This window comes from Strix aluco, chromosome 23 (assembly GCF_031877795.1).
Source record: "Strix aluco isolate bStrAlu1 chromosome 23, bStrAlu1.hap1, whole genome shotgun sequence".
In the NCBI taxonomy this organism is placed as follows: domain Eukaryota; kingdom Metazoa; phylum Chordata; class Aves; order Strigiformes; family Strigidae; genus Strix; species Strix aluco.
The window spans coordinates 3,425,877-3,445,327 of NC_133953.1; the positions used below are offsets into that span (position 1 = coordinate 3,425,877).

The window sequence follows — 19,451 nt, forward strand, 5'->3', positions numbered from 1 at the left end:
CCTCTCCATTCCCCAGCTCCACCCCGCTCCTTCCCTCCCTCTGCCCTCCCTGCATCCTCCTTGCCCCTGCCCCCCTCCGCCGCCGCCTCCCGCCCCGGCGCTGCCCCGCACACCCGCGGGGGGGCCCCGGCAGCCGCCCCCCGCCCCCTGCAGTTCCCCCGCCCGCCGCCGGGGACCCGCCGCCGCCGCCGCCGCTGCCGGAGCGGGGCCGGAGCCGCCGCGGGCAGAGCCGCGCCGCCCAGCCCAGGTAGGAGCCGCCCGGGGGTCGCCGCGGGGAGCGGGGAGGGGGGTCGGGTCTCCCCGCGTCCTGGCGGAGGGAGCGGAGGGAGCGGAGGGGTTCGGAGCCCCGCCGCTCGCAGGCAGCATCCTTCCCCCCCACCTCTCCCCTTCCCGGGGGCGGGAGCGCCGGCCGGGGTCCCCCCGCGGGATGCGCCCCCCGGGAGAGCCTCTGCGGAGCCGCCGGGGCCGGGGGGGGGGGCCGGGAGCCCCCGCACAGCCTCGACCGCCGGGAGCGAGACGCGACCCGGAGCCGAAAGCCGCCGGGCTCCCTCTCGGTGGGGGCTGCCGGCAGCAGCCAGCCCCGGCCGCCCGGTTTAACGGCAGCACTTGCGAAAGGACTTTCCTGTGCCGGGGGGGGCGCGGGGGGGGGGGCGGTGGCGGCCGCAGTGTTTGTAACGTGGCGAGAGTTACAAAATGTCACACTCCGGCTTTCGGGAGAGCTGAAGTTCAAAGAGTACGGGGAGCGGGGGGGGGGGTCTGTGCGGCTGCAACTCCTGTGGATAATCTGGGGACCGTCCCCGCGGTGTGTGGGGCGTGAGGAAGAGTGTGGTGGGCATCCGCGCGGGGGGGGGGAGCGGGGCTGGCTGCGATGGGCGCTCCCCGGGTACCGGGGTGCTGCTGAATTCCCAGCCTGCCTGCTACGGTCAGAGGCGGGGAGGAAAACGCTGTTGAACGGATATTTTTCTCAGGCTTTGGATTGGAAAGAAAAGGTTCATTGTTCTGGAACGCGTTTCAGTGGAGTTGTGCTCGTGAATAATTTGTCTTAGAATACACGAGGTACTCGTTGTGTGCGCAGACGTGCAGGTTGGATGCTGACACGGACGCTCCTTTAACGAACAAGCCGTGTTGATTCTGGGCAGTGGGGGGGAAAACTCCATGCAGAAACCTCTTCCTAGGCCCAACTTTATTCAGTGTTATTTACACATAAACTCTGGCATAGCCTGCAGCTCTGACTGGGAGCTCTGCATAGGTGAGAGATGCTGCAGGTGCTATTCAGCTCTCATCATCCACCCCGTTTCTGTCTTCCCCAGCCCGCTCGGCTTGAGACCTCAAGGTTGTGACCCTTGGGGAAGTTAACCTAACACGCGTCGGGTTGGCTTCGTCTCCTGCTCGTGCCCCCTTTGCGGCGAGGTGCTGCTTGCGGGGGGACCCAGGGCTGTGCCCTGCCTCCCTCGGGGGCCTCCGGCTCGTGGGAGATGCCGAGGGCCGGCTTGCTCGGCCACCGCGTCCTGGGCAGTGGTCCTGCCGGAACGGTGGCCAGCACCGGCTGCCCCACGCCGCAGGCGGGAGATTCCCCTGCTTGTCCCCAGCAGGAGCCAGTTCCTTTGTCTCTCCGAGGCGAGACAGCCTTTTCTCTGAGAAGACGTTCAGCAGCCACATCCCGGCTGGATGTGACCGAGGTAGCCGAGGGCAGAGCCTTCCCTGGGCAGGGAGTCGAGGGTCTACGGCATCGGGGAGCGAGGAGCATCCCCCTGGAGTCACCAGCGCTCCCGTGGAGCTGCCGGCTGCAGCCAGCGCCTGCTCCTGCGACCAGTTCCCGGGTGGTAGGATGTGTGTGCTCACAGGTAGGAGGTGGATGTTAACTGTGCTCGGTGCTTTTCTGCCATGCTTCAGTCTTCCTTTCGCGTCGGGGTAGGAGCGAGCTCTCGGAAAGCAAGCTGCAGTGAGGCTCCCACCGTGCCAAGGCATTTCTGAAGTGTCTTGATGGAAGTCTGCTTTAGTATTTATGCATATTAGGCTGTGTATTTGAAGGGAACCATCTGGGTAGAGAAATAGATGGTAAGCGGCTGAACCTTTCCCCGTTGGTTTCCATTTCAGGGTTGGGCCTGATTAGCAGAGCCAGAAGTTGGGAAAGTTGCCGTGTGGCTCCTTCTGGTTTGCAGGTGCTTCTGTCCCCATGTCTGGCACAAATTAATGCCCACAGACGAGAGACCTGTACCTGGGATGTGGGGAAGAGGGAGCTGACAGCCTGTGCTGAGCAGAAAGAGGGCACAGCAAACCAAAATGCTCTTTTTTTTTTTTTTTTTCCTTTAAACATCCATTTCTCTTAACCCTCTGTGAGCTGGGCCCTGTGGGCATGGTGCCTCTGCTCTTGGTGGCAGGAACAGGGTGCCTGAGGAAGGTGAACCCCAAAATGAAGGGCTGCGGGTGGGGGCAGGCCGGTGTGGCTCCCAGTGTCCTGCCTGGGGGAGTGGGAAGGGGAGAGAGGAAGGTAAAGGCATCAACATCTCCCTGAGAAGAATCACCTGGGAAAGGTTGGCTCTAAATGGGGGGGTTTAGAGCAGCTGCCTGCAGCTCTGAGGGAGACAGAGACAGTGCTCCTGCCTGCAAGTTTCTTGCTGGAGATTTCTTTTGCAAGCTGTGCAAGGAAAATAAGCCAAGGAGTCATGTGGGCTGGCAAAGGCCTAAATACCCAGATGCCAAGGAGCATGCAGCAATCTGTGGGTGAATGGCAAATGATTTGAGGGAGCTGGTCTTCAGTGAGCTCATCAAAGGAACAGCAAGGCAGGTACGTGCAGTGCTGCCTCCAAACTACCTCTTCTGAAAGCCAGTGTGCCAGGAAAGCCCATCTCCACCGCGTGCGTGTGCTCACGCTGATTTCTTTGCTTGATGGAAAAGCAGCGAGTGAACTTAAAACTCACCCAGGACTTGGGGAAGATCCTCAGCTAGGTGTTGGCTGACTGTACGAGTTCTGGTGGGAAAGCGTCTGACTGCAGTGTGGGATCTCTGCTTTCTGCCACAGCAGCTGCTTTGAGCATGTGGGTTTAGATTCCTCTTTCTCTGGGAGAAGCAGCTGGTTTTGCACGTGTGATGGGGTCAGAGGAGACCCAGGAAAGGTCTTGGGCCCCTTTGGCTGGAAGAGAAGCTCGGTGTTTTTACTGGGTGCGCGTGCAGAGCGGGTGATGCTTGAGCCTGTGTGGGGAGCGAGTGCCTGCATGGGTAGGGGGAAGGGTGGGCTTTTGTGCCAGTGGAGGAAGGAGGGAAGAGCAGGAGAGAGGAGGAGCGCGGGGTGACACAAGTGATGAAGGGCTGGGAAGGAGCAGATGCACGCTTAGAATCGGACACTGCTGGGCCATATGGACGGAGGAGAACTCCCTCGTCCAAGAAACTTCATTCTCTTTGAAGATGGTTTAAGCTTTACTCTGTATTCGTTCAGGACTAAGCATGTGCAGATGGTCAGTGTCTTGCCCTTTTTAAAGGCTCGCTGATGTGCCTGGGATGCAGATATTGCTTCTCTCTGACTTTGGGGGGAGATCTTAGAATCACAGAATTGTTTAGGTTGGAAAAGACCTTTAAGAGAGTCCAACTGTTAACCCAGCACTGCCAAGTCCACCACTAAACCATGTCCCTAAGTGCCACATCTACATGTCTTTTAAATACCTCCAGAGATGGTGACTCAACCACTTCCCTGGGCAGCCTGTTCCAGAGCTTGACAACCCTTTCGGTGAAGAAATTTTTCCTAATATCCAATCTAAACCTCCCCTGGTGCAACCTGAGGCCATTTCCTCTCGTTCTATTGCTTGTCACTTGGGTGAAGAGTCCAACGCCTGCCTCGCTACAATCTCCTTTCAGTAGTTGTTCAGCCTCCTTTTCTCCAGATTAAACACCCCCAGTTCCCTCAGCCACTCCTCACAGGGCTTGTGCTCTGGAACCTTCACCAGCTTCATTGTCCTTCTCTGGACATGCTCCAGCACCTCAGTGTCTGTCTTGTAGTGGGCCAAAACTGAACCCAGTGTTTGAGGTGAGATCTCCCCAGTGCCGAGTACAGGGGGACAATCACTTCCCTGTCCCTGCTGGCCACACTATTTCTGCTACAAGCCAGGATGCTATTGGCCTTCTTGGCCACCTGGGCACACTGCCGGCTATATTCAGGTCCTCTTCCGCCAGGCAGTGTTCCAGCCACTCTGCCCCACGCCTGTAGTGTTGCAGGGCGTTGTTGTGACCCAAGTGCAGGGACCCAGCACTGAGCTTTGCTGAACCTCATTCAATTGGCCTCAGCCCATCGATCCAGCCTGTCCAGATCCCTCTGTAGAGCCTTCCTACCACAAGTATGCTGGAGAAACTTCATACGCAGCACTTGTTAGGGTCAGACTTTATTTATTTTTCATGCTTCCAGGCAGCCAGGCAGAAGGTGAGACATAAGTTTTGCAAGTCTTCTCAGAAATGTTTTCTGCTCTAGGCAAGAGGCTTCCAAGGCAGCATATACAAGGCTGAGGTATCTGTTAATACAAGGAACCGCTTGCTGTGTGTGAATAGGCAGAACACGCTGAAATTGTGGTCTAACAAGATGAGAACAGCTTGAAGGGTATCTCAGACTTGAGCGAATGATCTGGATAAATCAGTGGGATATTAGTGACTCCATGATGAAAGCTTTGTACAGGAATGGAAAACTTTGCTTTCAGCTTTGTAGAGGAAGGAGGCTGTGGTGCTACTGCAGAGTCGTGCCTGTGCGCAGGAGACTACAAACTCCAGTTTGTCAGGCTGTACCCTCTCACGGGAACTATTAACACTGTCGTGGGTTCTCTGACAAGAAAAATGGGGGACTTGGAGGGATAAAAGAAGTTGTAAAACCTGTGAGGAGGTAATGGAGCAGGTTTAAGGATCCCCATAATAACTTTTGATCTGATCTGTGGGACTTGGCTTGGAAGGACAATTTGTGGTGTTAATGTGACAGTGCTTTTTGTGTTGTTTGCTCCGGTGCCTGTGGAAGACAGTGTGCTACAGTAGATGGGGGTGGCTGTGGCAGTTACTTTTAATGAAGGTGGAGGAAAACGTAGTGAGGACCAGCTTGAACAGGGTCAAGAGTGAGTGACTGATGGGCAGAACGTTGCTGGCAAGCTTCAAGCCATTCAAAAGCTATCAAGGCAGTAAAACCATAAATGTTTCCTGCACCTTAAAATGGTCAACTAGTGTCAGTAGGAGCTAATGTAAATAAAGAAGGGAGCAAGGGACTCCTGGGGTACTTTTCAGCCACGCGTCTGCAGGTGCCTTACCGGAGAGATGGGGAAGGAGGCCTAGCTGTGATTTACGCATCGCTCTCGACACCAGCTTCCCTATGACTGTGCCAAATGAGGCGAGCTGGACACGGGACCTGTCAGCTGTAATGTTGTCCTCTGCTTTGTTCACTCATTGCTCTGCCTCTGTGGGAGACCCTGCTGGGGCTGGGAAAAGGCTCCTTGTGTTCCTGGGTGCAGCGTGGCACAAGCAGCATCCAAGGCTGTTAAGCAACTGCAGGATGCTGAAATGCCTCCAAGGGCAGCAGGGGTGGATGGAGGCTCCATGAGCCCCAGGAGGTATGAGGTGCTGTGGCAGAGGGAAAAGTTGGCTGGGGGAAAAGTGGAGTCATTTCCCTGCACCAGGATGTTGAGGAAATCCCCATTTGCAGTAAATTAGCAGTGATTGAATTGTTTAAAGAGGAAGTAATGGACCAAAGGAAGAAACCTGGGTGTTGTAAATCAGTAGGACTGGGGATGGTTCATCCGAGGGCCCTGAAGTAAATAAAGTGTGAAATAGCAGCAGGTGTTAACATGAAGGGGATGACTTTTCCTCCTGGCTGGGAAGTTACCAAGGCAGGAACCCAAGCAGTCAAAGGGAACTGCCAGATCCAGCAGGAGTAGTTTTGCCACGCGATGCCTTTACAGAAATCAAACCTGAGGAAGAGCTATAGGATATCGGGCCGGTGAATTCTGCTTCTGTTCTGTGCCAGCTGGGAGGGCCTAATTATCGCTCAAATATTTGGATGGAGGGTCAAAGCACTGTCTAACCTTGAGGGTCAAATCACCGAGGCTTGTGTGAAGAGGATGGGTGCGCAGTGGGGAAGGCTACCTTCCTAACGCTGCTTGCAGTTTGGAAGGCTAATAAAATAGGAACTGAAAATGTACCAATGGACCTAATTTATTTGGATTTTTCATTAGATCCATCCAAAAGAGACTATTTTAGGAAATAAATAGAGGAGTGTGGGCAATAAATAGCTGTAGGGTAAGGGGCAGAGTTCGGTGCCGGCTTTCCTAGTTAAGCTGTAGAAAATAGAAATGTAATGGAGGAGTGCTGATCGGAGCACAGATAGGTGATTATGTGAAGGTTCCTCACACTGAGGCTAGGCTTATTTATTATCTTTAATGATTTGGAGGTGGAAATGGATCAGAGCTGGGTTAGAGAGAGCGAGCATGCCAACAGAAGGGGTTTGCTTTTGCTGCTAAACATTTGGAAGAATTAAGAGACAAGGCTGCTGGATTTGAGCGTGCCGGTGGTTCGGCCGCAGTAGCAGCAGTCAGGGGGTAACTCAGGTTTGAGTGTTACAAGCACGTGAAAAAGGGAAGAACCTGAGCAGATCTTTCCCTGATGATGTAGCCAGGGTGCTCTGTGGGATCCTACCAGGAGGATGTGAAGTGGTACGTGGTGTTTGTGTGCGCAGCTGGCGAGGCCCCGTGGCTGTGGGCACGCTGCAGGTGAAGGGGAGCCCCAGGAGATGCTCTGGTGTGGCACAGCGCTCTCCATCTCGGGCACTGTGTGGTCCGGGGGCTCTACAGTGACAGAGCAGTGACAGATCTTCCCAGAGCCTCTCATGTCAGATCAGGGACTCGCTGCTGCTGGAACAGGGGCTGTGAGCATCCAGGCTGTGCCAGCGTCCAGCGGGACTGGCTGGCTTTAAAATGAATCAAGGGGAACTTTGCGGAGTCCTGGTGAACTCCTCCTTGACCATCTGGTGGGACCTTCCCCTGGCTTTTCCAAGGGGATGGATACCATGGTGCCGATTTATCAGGGAAGAAGGAGCCAAGATGTAAGCTGTCCATGTACACGGGTGGTTTCCTACCCAGATCCGCAGTGCCTCTTACCCAGGGACTTGGGAAGTGTTTACAGTGTTTGAAGGGGAGTGTTACTGTTAAGCGTGTGAAGTGCAGTTTTTGAAGAGGCTGTGGCCTCACAGTGGTGGGAGGAAGATTAGAGAGCCCAGAGGGTTCGTGCTTCTGCTTGATTGCAAATCCCTGAGCCAGGTCTCAGTCAGGTGGCAGGGTAACAACATTTATTCTGACCATCCTTTGCATGGAAGCAGCTGCATAACGCAATACCCAAGCGATGTCTCAACTGAGCACCCGGTGAGCCATCCAGCACAAGGGGATTTTCATCTCTGCTGAGATCTCCTGGCTTCAAAGTCTGCAGAATTTATTTGCATCCTTCATGAGGGAGAGAGCCAGGCATACATTTTTTTCCTCAGTCTCTCTGTTCCAACCCCCTTCCCCATTTGCTTTTCAGTTTGTTTACTTGGTTAGCTCAGCATCAGCACAATGATGTGGAAATAAAGCAAAGGAGCTTCGTCTTGGCCTTATTGCATATGCATAAATGAGAGAAATAGATCATACTGGCAATCCCTAGCTAGGCTACAGTTAATGGAAATTCTTCTCTGACCTTATAAACCCGCTTTGCAAGGGTTTATAATGAGTCTGCAAAAATTCATTCTGGGCACAAACAAGTCATCTGAGGTCTTAGACCCTGTGAGCACAAAGTAATAATAATACTAATTTCCCACCCACTCAGGCATGTGCTCAGCTCCTTACAGACTTCACTATTTTTAAAAAGCAGGTTTTCCCTTTCCGGGACTGTCATAATGTGTGTGTGTGTGTGTTGGGGGGGGGAGGAGGAAGGCTGGTGGCACTCTTTCTGTGCAGCGTAACGCCAGTTCCCCTGCATTGCCTCCCTTGGGAGAGTCACTGTGGGTCCCTCCCGTGGCTCTAGCTGAAGCGGTTTACGTCATTAACATTGCAGGCTGATGAACTGTGTGATCGCACCTCAGCTGTTTCAGCAGAAAACCCGCTCTTTCTACATGGTAGTGGCTCTGCACCCTCTCTCCCCTTCCTACACGGACATCTGAATCTGATATCAAAGACAGTCTGGGCCTGATCAGGAGGGGATGGATTGTTAAAAATCCCTGCAACATTTTGTTCAGCCTTAACATTTTTTTTTAACTTTTTGCTGAAAACCAGAGAGTTTTTGGTTCAATGACAGAAGTTGACATTTTTCTGAAGAATGTGTTGCATTTTGATGCTGAGGGTTTTTTTAATGGCTCAGAGACAGAGGGATTGCAAGGCTAGCTGTCACTGCTGTCTGTAGTGGGATTCATGTTGGGCATCAGCCCTGTGCTTTCTCTTTGTGGACTGTGATGAAGCAGCAAATTGCTGTGTCTGATAGAGTTGCTCTTAACGTGGCTCGGGTGAAGTGTTACGGCTGGGAAGTGACCGAGCCCCGGGCAGAGCCTGGCTGCAAACACACTAGTGCAGTATAGTACCGCTAGTACGCAGTTCAGTGAAACCAGTGCTGATCTGCAAACTCTTACATGTGCCAAAACTGCTTTTTTCACCCCAAACAGGTTGATGAAAATATGTTTTACTCTACCCGCACTCATTGTTTGCCCTCATTGTTTTCTTGTTTGGTCTCTGCTTATTTTCCAGTTTTGCTCCGCCTTGTGTGTGATCTGGTAACATCTGGTGTTAAAAGATTGCATGTGTGCATACACATACAATCATAGCTTTGAAACATAGCTCTGAAAGCGGGCTATCACATCTCTTTTTAGACTGAAAAATGTTTGGGGCAGAGACTGTGCTAATGTTCACAGAGCATCTGGTCCTCTCCAGGTCCAATTCATCACTGTCTTGCAGTTTGCATTATTGTTCACACCAAGGTAAAGTGGGTGTGAAGCTGGAATAATAATGTTTCACACTTGCTTTGCATTGGTTTTGATATCCAACAGCATTTTAACCTATCAGAAAAGGCACAAAGAAATGGAGTCGTTGGAAGCTGAAAGCACAGTCTACAAATAACATCTTAATTACCCTTACTGAGAAAATGACCACTGTGCTTGATCCTGTATTAATGGCAGATTTAAAATCAAGCTGGGATTTTTAAATTGTAACTTAAGAGTTCAAATCATCACGTGGGAATTAGTAGGCGAGGGCAGCAGCGGAGCTCAGTGCAATGGTTCCCCCAACTTCAACCTTCTCGTGCCGTTCAGATCTTCCAAACACGACTCCAGCGTGGCTGGGCAACAGAGATATTTTCCTGAGTCTGCAGAGAGCCCTGAACAATACCTCTGTAGTGTACTATGCCTTGCTCATTTAAAAGGGGGTTGGTGGGAATACTAGTCATTAAATGTAGTTTCTTTAATGAAAGCTAATGGCATAAACATGACAAGAATTTAATGCCACGTGGTATATCTGAAGCTTTCTGTTTGGGAAACGGGACCTCTTGGTATTACGGTAGTTGGACTTCCCAAGGGTCTTTAAGGATACATGTCTTTCAGTGATTTGGACTGACATGGCTTTTGTTCTGTTCCTGCTGAGTGTTAAATAAGATTTAAGTCTCCTCAGCCACTATTTAGTTGAAGAACATCACAGCCAACAGAAATGCAAACAAACTGTCTGGATGTTTGTTTATGTAAGAGATCATTAGAAAATCTGTCGGAAAAAAAATGTTCTGGTCTGTTAGATAATTAATCTGCATTTTAAGAATTGTCTAAAGACATATTTGCAAGCTAGTCCATTGAGCTGTTGCTCATCTAGTCGATAATCCCCATATTTAATAGTCCCTAAGAATGTATTTTCATAATGTGCTGTGAACAGTTGAGAAATCTGCATCTTTTTTGTCTTAAGATGTCAGTGCTTGCACATTTTCTGTGACAAATTTTTTTTCTGACTGTTGGTGAAAAATCCAGACGTATTAGCTTCCAACTGGTAGGGCTGGGGATAGGGAGAGAGAAAGCTCCTTAAAGCAAACCCCTGGGTCCAGATCCCTTCAAACGCCAGATGAGTTTGCAGTTTCCATCTGGCATCCGATGCCAGCGCCGTGGCGCGAGTCTGCAACGTGCTGGCAGCGTTGCCCAAACGCACCTGGTGGCTGGGGGGTGTGGGGAGAGGGGCTTTGCTGGCTCTCGAAAGGCCCCGGCTCCTTGTTCTGTGGGTGTTGGAGAAGCAGGAGCATGTCTCTGGAAGGAGGATCTGAGGTACGTCTTGAGCGACACCTGAACGAGCGCCGTGTTGCAGGGGCAGCTCTGTTGGAAAGGGTGTGAAATGCTGTAGCCCTTGTTGGTAGATTTATTATGGCAGGAGCCTGGAGCGCAGGCACTGCTTGGCTTTGACTGATCGAGCTTGTTTGGCTCCTGGGAGCTGGCTTTACCGCAGTAGCACAGAGCACGGCTTGGGACCTGCGGCTGGGGCTGGGCAATGAACGTCCTGTTTCTGCCTGGGATCCTGACAGCAGGCAGCTTCGCTCGTGGATGGTGGACCAGGCTCTGGTTTTGGGGTGTCTGCAGCATAACCAGCTACCCGTGTCATCTGAGCCAAGGTAACCTGTGTTCCCGTACGGTGACAAATGTGAGGGTCTGAGAACGGGAGTGAAGTTCAGTCAAGTTATCTTGTATTTATAGTGGGAAAAGGGTAAATGTACGGACAGCTCCCGTAGCGTGGCTGGCATGTGATAACTTACTAATCCACATTAACGAGAGCAGGGAGTAAAACCCACACTTTGAGACAGCAACCCCTGGGAGTCAAGGTGAGAAACTGGAGCTTAATTTCATTATCTTATCAATAACTAGCTGGTCTTGTGCTGGGTTGTGAATTCTCAGGAGTGTTAATGCTATCTTTGGCTGTCTAAGCAAAGAAATAATGAATACAAGCAGAAAGAGCATTGTGTGCAGTCATGGTATCTATTCCTTAAAAATGATGTTGGCAAACTGGTGAGAGATAAGAGAAGAGCTACAAGGATGATGTGAGGTCCGTAAAGCATGCTGGAGAGGGAGACTGGAGCTCGATCTGTTTCTTCTAACAAAGAGAAGGTTACAGGGTGATTTCATTATTGTCTCTAAGCACTTAACCAGGGGAAGAGAATTCTGCTAGCCAAAGGTATGAAGGCGGGACATGGTTCTGTGGCTGGATGCTCAAGCTAGATAAATTCAGATGATAAAAAGGCTTGTTTTATTCTTGTACAGATTTACATTTAAGCACAGGAGCAAATTACCCAGGACTTGGTACATTTGCTGTTTTTAAATTGAAATGGTATATCTTGAGGAGTCTTGTAGGTCAACTAACTGTGGAGGTTTGGTGTGGGAAAACTCAGCATGAGTCAATAACAAGTAAACCAAGATTTTTAAAATGGTCATTATTGTCCTTCAAACTTTTCAGTTATGTCATGAATCTTTTTTTTTTTCTTTTTTTTTGAAGAGGGGGAGCACACACAAAATCCAGCAGGGCTTTGGGCTGTAGTTTAGAAAGGATTGGGCTGGTATCAGCTGAGCCCATTCCTAGGTCTTGGCCAGAGGCTCAGGCCATAATGGCACAGTGCTGTGTGTGCTGAACTGTCACCCTTGCTGAGTTTTGGCTTGTGAGGACGAATCCTTCGTTTGAACAACAATTAAAGAATCCCCTCTTCCCACTGCTGTTAGGAACAGGCAGCAATAAGCTTTGTCCAAAAACTGACCTGCTTCTAGCGTGACTTTACAGCTGGGACTTGAAATGTCTTGGCTGGAATTGCTCCCTATGGAGGGCAGAAGGTGGCTAGAAATCTGCAGTTACCACCGCGGGGCACTCGGGCTGAATGGAGTCATGTACTGACGGAATGAGCCGGGGAGGCTCTGTTCCTTTGGACAGTGATGTAGAGCAGAGTCCCAGAGTTTCCTGTGCACTGAATTTCAATACAGTTCTTTCACCCCTGGATCGCCTGTCTTCCTTCCCCGACTGACTTCTCCAGCAAGCTTCCTCCCTCTTCCCCTGCCCTTCCCCTCATTTTCTTCTGTTGGAGAAAGCTGGTGTTTGGACACGCTCAGGGTAGCTGAAGGCTCTGCTTTCATCAGACCCGCTTTCCTCTCGCTCTTCCATGAGACACACCAACCTTCAAAGCCTCCGGCATGTGCCTGCACAGAAACAAAGGATGCTGCAACCACAAATCCCTTATGCCACCACCTGAGATTTGTTCAGCAAACTCAGGGAGAGAGATTAAGAGGCATCATTACCATTCAGTTGGTGGCTGGCCTGTTAATTAGGGCACATGGTGGACTCAGGAAGGTTACTTTCACCTAATACCCAGCTCCTCGCCAACCTTAAAGCTGCAAAGCAAGGCAGAAGCGGGAAAGGAGCAATGGCAAGAAAATGCAGTGACAAGTTGCGCCTTGAAACAAAACGTGTTTCACAAGTGATTGGGGCGGGGGGGGGCAGTCGAGTCTGCTGTTGAGCCTGTGCTGCCTCCCCCTTCTAAGTGGAAGGTGTTGCTGGGTGGACATCCTGCAGCCTTGTCTTGTCTCCTTCCACCCCTTTGACTCGGCTCTTTGCAGAATCGAAGGATATTTCCTTTCAGATGGTGGCATCTGAATCTTTCTTCTTTCAATGTTTGATGTTGGTGCACTGAAGAAAATTGAATTAGGGTTGTATCAGTACGAGGGAGAGATTACCATTTGCAAAACCACGTTTTGCTTAAGTTAGTAATATTGTAACTGTTAATTGAGTGTTCATTGATTGTCTGTCACTACCTTGACGTAATCTGTTATTCTCCTTTCAGGCAGATGGCCCACCACTGATTAAATAGTGGAGCTGCTCTTGCACCAGTTAACTGTCTTGATTGTTCGTTTTCTTCCCCTCAGTGATTCCATTTCACCAGCGGTATAATTAGCATCATTCCCTCCTCTTTGGAGTGATCTCAGCCTGCATGCCATCCTTGTTCTCTCCCAAGTACCTCGAACGCACCTAATACTGCAGGGTTTTTAAGTGGCCTGAGACAAGAATTTAAGCAGGGGATGCGTTTGAACTCAGTCCAAGAGCTGTTGTCTGCGTGGATTTAGGGTCCGAGTTTCCCCAGAAATTGCTTCGTTTGTGAGTGGTTCTTTGTTGCTGAAGGTTCAATTATGGAGGTGAATAGTGTTTTATGGAACGGGGAGGGGAAAGAAAAACCAAAACGTAGCTCTTTTACGGCGTCTTTCACAGAAATGTCTCCACAGCCAGGTAATCGTGGCCAAGCTGCTCAGGGTAACTGGTATGTAGTTGTTGTTCAGTTTTGGGCCCCTCACTACAAAAAGGACATTGAATCATTTGAGCGTGTCCAGAGAAGGGCGACAGAGCTGGTGCAGGGTCTGGAGCACAGGTCTGATGGGGAGCGGCTGAGGGAACTGGGGGGGTTTAGTCTGGAGAAGAGGAGGCTGAGGGGAGACCTCATTGCCCTCTACAACTCCCTGAAAGGAGGGTGCAGAGAGGGGGGGATGAGCCTCTTTAAACAATAAGCGATAGAACAAGAGGGAATGGCCTCAAGTTGCGCCAGGGAAGGTTTAGACTGGATATTAGGAAGCATTTCTTTCCAGAAGGAGTTGTTGGGTGTTGGAATGGGCTGCCCAGGGAGGTGGTGGAGTCCCCATCCCTGGAGGTGTTTAAGAGTCGGGTTGACTTAGCGCTGAGGGATATGGTGTAGTTGGGAACTGTCAGTGTTAGGTTAATGGTTGGACTGGATGATCTTCAAGGTCTTTTCCAACCTAGACGATTCTGTGATTCTGTAGCAATGGGTCTATGTGTGTGCTCATGTAACGCTTTTCACTGCAGACTTGCCAAAGCCTTTTCCAGTGCTTCAGTGAAGCTCTTCAGGCTCCCTGGGGAGGTTGTGAGGGTGCGGGTGTGGAAAGGTGCCTGTGCAGGACACGCAGGCTATGGAGCAGAGGCAAGGGCTGGTGCAGCAGGTTGGCTGGGCCCTTGCACTGCGCGTGGGCAGCAGGGCTGGGTGGGTGCAGCAGCCACGAGAACAGGAGGGTTTGAGATCACACCCAGATCCACAAGTCCTTGAGTCCTCCAAGTACTTTTATAACACAAGGCGAGGAGGAGCTGGCAGCACATTCCGGTAATCCCCTGCACTAAATGATGCTCCTCTTCTGTATCCACTGTGTGATCCAACGTGTCCGAAGTAATTGCATTTTTTTTCTCGGATAATGAGACTTGTGGCATAACATGGTGTGGTTTTGCATATTCAATTATTTCTTCTCTGCCAGATTTTGCAGGAAATCTTTAAGATTTGTAGTGGGCTTTCCTGAAGCCATGGGCTGGTCTTTAAGATTTTTCTTCTGTGTGTTTGGTGGACTCGAGCACTTTTGAAAGATTAATTAACCCTAGGTGAGAGACTAGGATTTAACATTTATATAGGGGGAGGGAAATTAATATTCTTTCTGCCATGCTGAGTATGTTTAAACTTCTGCTTTCAGCTTGTCTGACTTTGAATATCTTCTAACTAGTACAAATGATAGAACAATTTATTTTAGATGATGAGTTATGAGAATCTTGCTCATAAACCCAGAGCACGACATTTTCAATCACATCTTTATTGCATTGGTAAGAAAAAAATGATTTTTGTATCTTGACATGTTTAGCCTTTGGAGACTGAGTCAGTTATCATATTGTATAAGAATTCACTCTATAGCTCTTGGGTCTCTGGAAATATCATCGTGTCAAGAGGAAAACCCTGCAGGGTTTATTCCAGCTGTTACGAAGTTGGGAGGATAGCACAAGTTAGAGCCCATTAAGTTCTATGGAGAAGCTGTCGTGGGGAAGCAAATTTGTCCTCAAATACTTCTTTTGGTTTAGCCTGCTTTAATTTCATGAGTATAGTTATGCAGACAAAATCTTAGAGGGACTGGGGATTACCTGGTCAGCCTCTCTGCCGATTTATTATTGCACTATTAATGTCATCTCCCTGATAGCAGTGATGGCTCTGGCCACCCTGGGCTGCTGGGGACTTTGTCATAGGCTCTGAGCAAAGGTTGGTTTGCTGCTAAGTGGCCCTGAGAGTCCCTGTGTCCTCGCTGATTGCTCTCCCTCCCTTCCCAGCTCCAAAGCTGGGGTGCCGGTGACTTTCCCCCTTGCAGCGTGTCAGGGCTTGCAGAGCTTCGCCCACATGTCTGAGCGCGGTGCTCCGAGGGGCTCTGTGCATCTTGCTGACATCTTCTTTCAGCCGTTCTGAAGACACCAGCAAGACAAGGGGACTCCTCACAGGACCGTAGGCTCCTCAGTCCCTCATCACAGTGATGTTTCTTCAGCTTCTCTTTCCATTGAACTGAACTTTTTGGCTCCCTCTTTGTGCTCTTCCTCCAGAGGCTGTCAGGGCAGGGAGAGATGCCGGACAATGATGCAAAGTGACTGTTCAGGTGGGGCATTCGCATCACTGTCTTTCACTGTTGCATGATGATGAGCTCGGTCAGTCCAAATATTGATTGGTGTCCTCTGAGAACAGCAACTTGTATGAGATTACCTGGACTGCAGAATGTGAGTGCTGCCACTTCCTAAAAAGGCCCTGAAAAAGCAAATCAGCTTAGAAACAAGCAATGAATTCGGCCGTGTTTATCTTTCACACCCAGGATGTATTCGGCGCCGGGGTTGTGTCCCCACACCAGCCTCGCTCCGGAAGGTGCAGTGGGGCAGGCAGATGTGGCAGTGTGCGTGCACGGCGAGCGTGGCAAGACTGGGATGAAACCTGTGGCAGAGAGGTTAAAGCTTCAAAGACAAAACAGTGCTGTCTTTTTTTATTGTTTTATTTTTTATTGGTCATTTTGCCTGCTCAGCTTTCGGTGGTGTGCAGCTTTAAACTTTTCTTCAGGGCCACAAGAACCAGAAATTTGCTTTCCATCAGCCTCTTAAAATGAGGGTGGAGATTCTCTTTCAAACTCTTGAGCCGGGGATCCAGGGCTTTTAACAATATATCAGAAATCATGAGTTGAATGATCAAATCAGCTTTGGCTTAAAACTCTTTCCAGCCCTCAGCTGAGGTAATTGATGGAATGTGTGCATTGCTAGCAGTGATCTGCAGGGTTCATCCTGCTGTGAATTACAGCAGTTTGAGTTGTTCTGCTCTCTGTGCTGGTAGACTTGCTGGTTGTTTGGTGGGGGGCACTGCACTGGAAAGCCTCTCCTTGCTTCTCTCTGCATGCAAAGCATGGACAAGGCTTGGCTCCTGGAATGGGGCAGATTAAAATGGGTTGATGCTACAGGAGGTGGAAATGCTGTTCTGAAAGTACAACTCAAAGCAGTTTTCTCCTTGACTGTATGTTGAGCAAATTTCCAGTCACAGCAACAAAAATATCCGAGTCCCGTTTGCAGACATTGGTGTTAATACAGTGCAGCTGATATGCTCCATTTGCTTGCATAAATGCAGCTTTTAAAGCTGTTGCATATGCTAGATAGAGCCACTACCCCTCACCTGCTTCTTCTTGGAATGGCACTGTTTAGAAGGGATTCCCAAGCCGATGGAGATGATGGTTGTATCTATGCATTTGTGCATATGTCAGGACTAGAAACCCACCATTTCCAAGCTGGTGTGTGTAGCAGCGCTTCAGAGGAAACGCTCAAAATGCAGTTATACAGATGGAATTTTTCAGCTATATACCTTGGCTCAAGCGCTCCTGTTCCTGTAGCTTTGTTTACGTGGAGGTTTTGTGCTGGGTTTTGATTTTCCCATTATTGAGGTTGTTATGTTTTTATAGTGTTGCGTTACTCATTGGTTCCTTTTATTCCTTTCGAGTTCGCCAGCCATGACTAATGAAGAGTTTTGCTGCAGCCCTTTTACAGAGTGGAGACTCAAGCTGGATTAAGGGGGGGCTTTTTTCTTTTTTTTCTTTTTTTCTTTCCCACCACCAGAATTTGGTACTGAAGAGTTGGTAGTTTCAGTGGGAAGCTGCAAGCTGAGTAGTTGTGACCCCTTTTTCCCCCCCCACACCCAGCCCAGGAGTGCTGGTGTGGTGTCTCCAGTTGGATGTGGCGTGCTGTGGGCTGGTCTTTCTAGTCAGACTAGTGCATCCTGACCGAGTGAGAGCTGTGTTTTATAGGACTGTTAGGACTCGTGATGGATGGCAGGGGTTTAAGAAATTGTGCTACGTTTTCCTGGAGCAGTGGCAATAAGGTTTCTCGTTAATTTTATTTCCATTACTGGGGTGTTTGTGTTTTAATGAAGAGCTCCAATCTGGTAAAGAAATCAGTCTCTTCCTTGGTGAAGGGATGAACCTTTTTCCAAGTGAAAATCTGAACCATCGAACCTGTCAGCAACTGACTGGCTTTGCAGCATGAGGGTTATTATCTCCCAAGCTATCGCCGCTGAGATGCCTTTGGTGTCACTGCATGTTCTCCCTGTTCCCAGCATCGCTGATCACCTATTTGGGATCATTTAATGCAAACACTGTTGCTATTTTTTGTTTAGCGATGGCCACAGTCATGAGCACTGGCCCTGAACGTTTTGGAAAGGTCAAATGCAGGAACCTACACCTGTGCAGGAGACAGCCGGGTTATTTCTGCTTCATTGCTGAGTTGGTGCCATAATTTTTATCTTTCTCTGCCTCTCTTATGCAAGGCTTTGTTGTCCACACTGAGAAGCTCAGCAGGTGACCTGGAGTCTGTTATGCCATCTATTTGGGTCATGTCCCTGTGCCCCCAACTCTTGCTGGTTGAACTGATGCTTTCTTGGCACCAGGTATTTCAGAAGTCAGTCAACCCAGGGAATGCTCCCGGGGAGGGAGATAGGATGTGAGCAACAGAAATGAGGAGGGAAGTTAACAGTACTTTAGATATGAGTAATTCTCCCCTGCTCCTAAAACACAGCTCCTTTGCCTGGCCAGCTCTGCCTTGCCTGTCATGGGGATATTGTTTCTGCAGGAAGCCCCTTTTGGTCTGATGGGAGCAAAGGTGCTTCGCAGTGACCCGGAACCACAATCTATTGAGCTGGTTGAGCAGAAAGAAAGCAGCAGCAGCTGTTTTTTTACTGAAGGTAGTGTGCCTTCAGATGACAGAGTAGAACATTTTGTACTACTGGTACCTTGAGCAGTAGGCCCTGGACTAAAATATGGGCGTTTTGTCCCAGCTGGAAGACATTGAGTTTACAATGGAGACATTGGAGAAGCAGAAAAAGATGGACTGTTGTTTGCTTAGTGTTGATGCCCATGGGCTGGGGAAGGTGATCAAGCAGAAGATGCAGAGGTTTGGAATGGGGCTGGTGCCACAGCACGGGCCACTGTGCAGAGCTGCGAGAAGTGTACTGCCTTTAGATGAGAAGATTGTCCTTACCCCTTTTCTTCACAAAGGTGTGGCAGCAGGATGAAGTGATCTGCCTGGGACAAAATGAAATACCCTGGGGCAGAACTGAGAGTTGAACACGCATCTCCTGACCTGACAAAATTAGCCCTGCTCATCCCACAAACCTGCAATGCTAACTCCCAACCCCCTGCTGTAAACATGAAATCACTGCTCTGAAATTAAATTTTTGTGTATGTTTCTCCTGCCAGCTTTTGGCTAATTTTATTTCACTTTTTTTTTTTTTTTCCCCTGTACTTACTTCTCTCTCTGTCACTTATAGCCTGTCTAACAAGAACTGCGTAATAGACTTTTAAAGGCCACTCAGTGATGCAAACTTAAAAGTGCAGAGGAGGAATGGCGAGACAAAGCAGAGGAGCTTGCAAAGGGACAAAGAAGATACCAGGCTCATATCTAATCTCCAAGAGCCTCCTGTAGCGCAGGTGAGTGTAGGAGGCCCCCACGAGATCAGGTGATAAACTGTGCCTAGGAGGGCTGTGATTACTGCTGTGCCTGTGTAGCATGGTCACCCCGGGTGGCCCCGTGTGCATCCATTCTGTATTCTGGCTTTTTAAACTTTCTTGTAATTAGGAGGGTTGTCACAAGCATCGCAGAGAGCAGGAGCTCTGCTGCTTTTCAAGGCCAAGGCATGCTGATAAATACGGAGCCAAATGTCCAGAGTGAAGAGGCTTGGGGGTGGGAAAAAGAAGGAGTATCTGCAGGCAGGGCTTGGTTGTGTACAAAGGCTAATTCCTGGGTATCATTGTGAAATCCTGGATCTAGGTAGAGAAGTGACATCCCAAAAGGAGCTTGCTGGACAGGAGTGACCTTCTCAGCCAAGTGTAAATGCCTTCTGGCTGCTTGTTGTCTGTCTCACTAGCTGCCTCATGCACACCAGCTCTAGCAGCCAGATTGAATGGCCTAACCCTGGGTGAGATGGGCTACGACAGTACAGGGGTGAGCAAAGCCAGAGTCTCTCTCCATAAAGCCTTTGGTGGAGACTGGGAGGATCCCCTACCCCACTTCAATTCTGCCATAGCATCAGCTTGGTTAGAGGTGGAGGCCAAGCGTGCGTGGCTGGGCCCTGGGGGCCTCTGAACCCTGCTG

General features: G+C 49.9%; 1 protein-coding gene across 1 annotated transcript in view; it reads left to right on the forward strand.

Annotated features, from left to right (window-relative positions):
- Positions 1-218: 218 nt before the first annotated feature.
- Positions 219-19,451, forward strand: part of GRIK4 (glutamate ionotropic receptor kainate type subunit 4) — a 209,551-nt gene continuing 190,318 nt past the window's right edge. Inside the window, 1 exon segment of the mRNA XM_074848837.1 lies at positions 219-247. The gene's annotated coding sequence lies outside the window, so the exon portion shown is untranslated.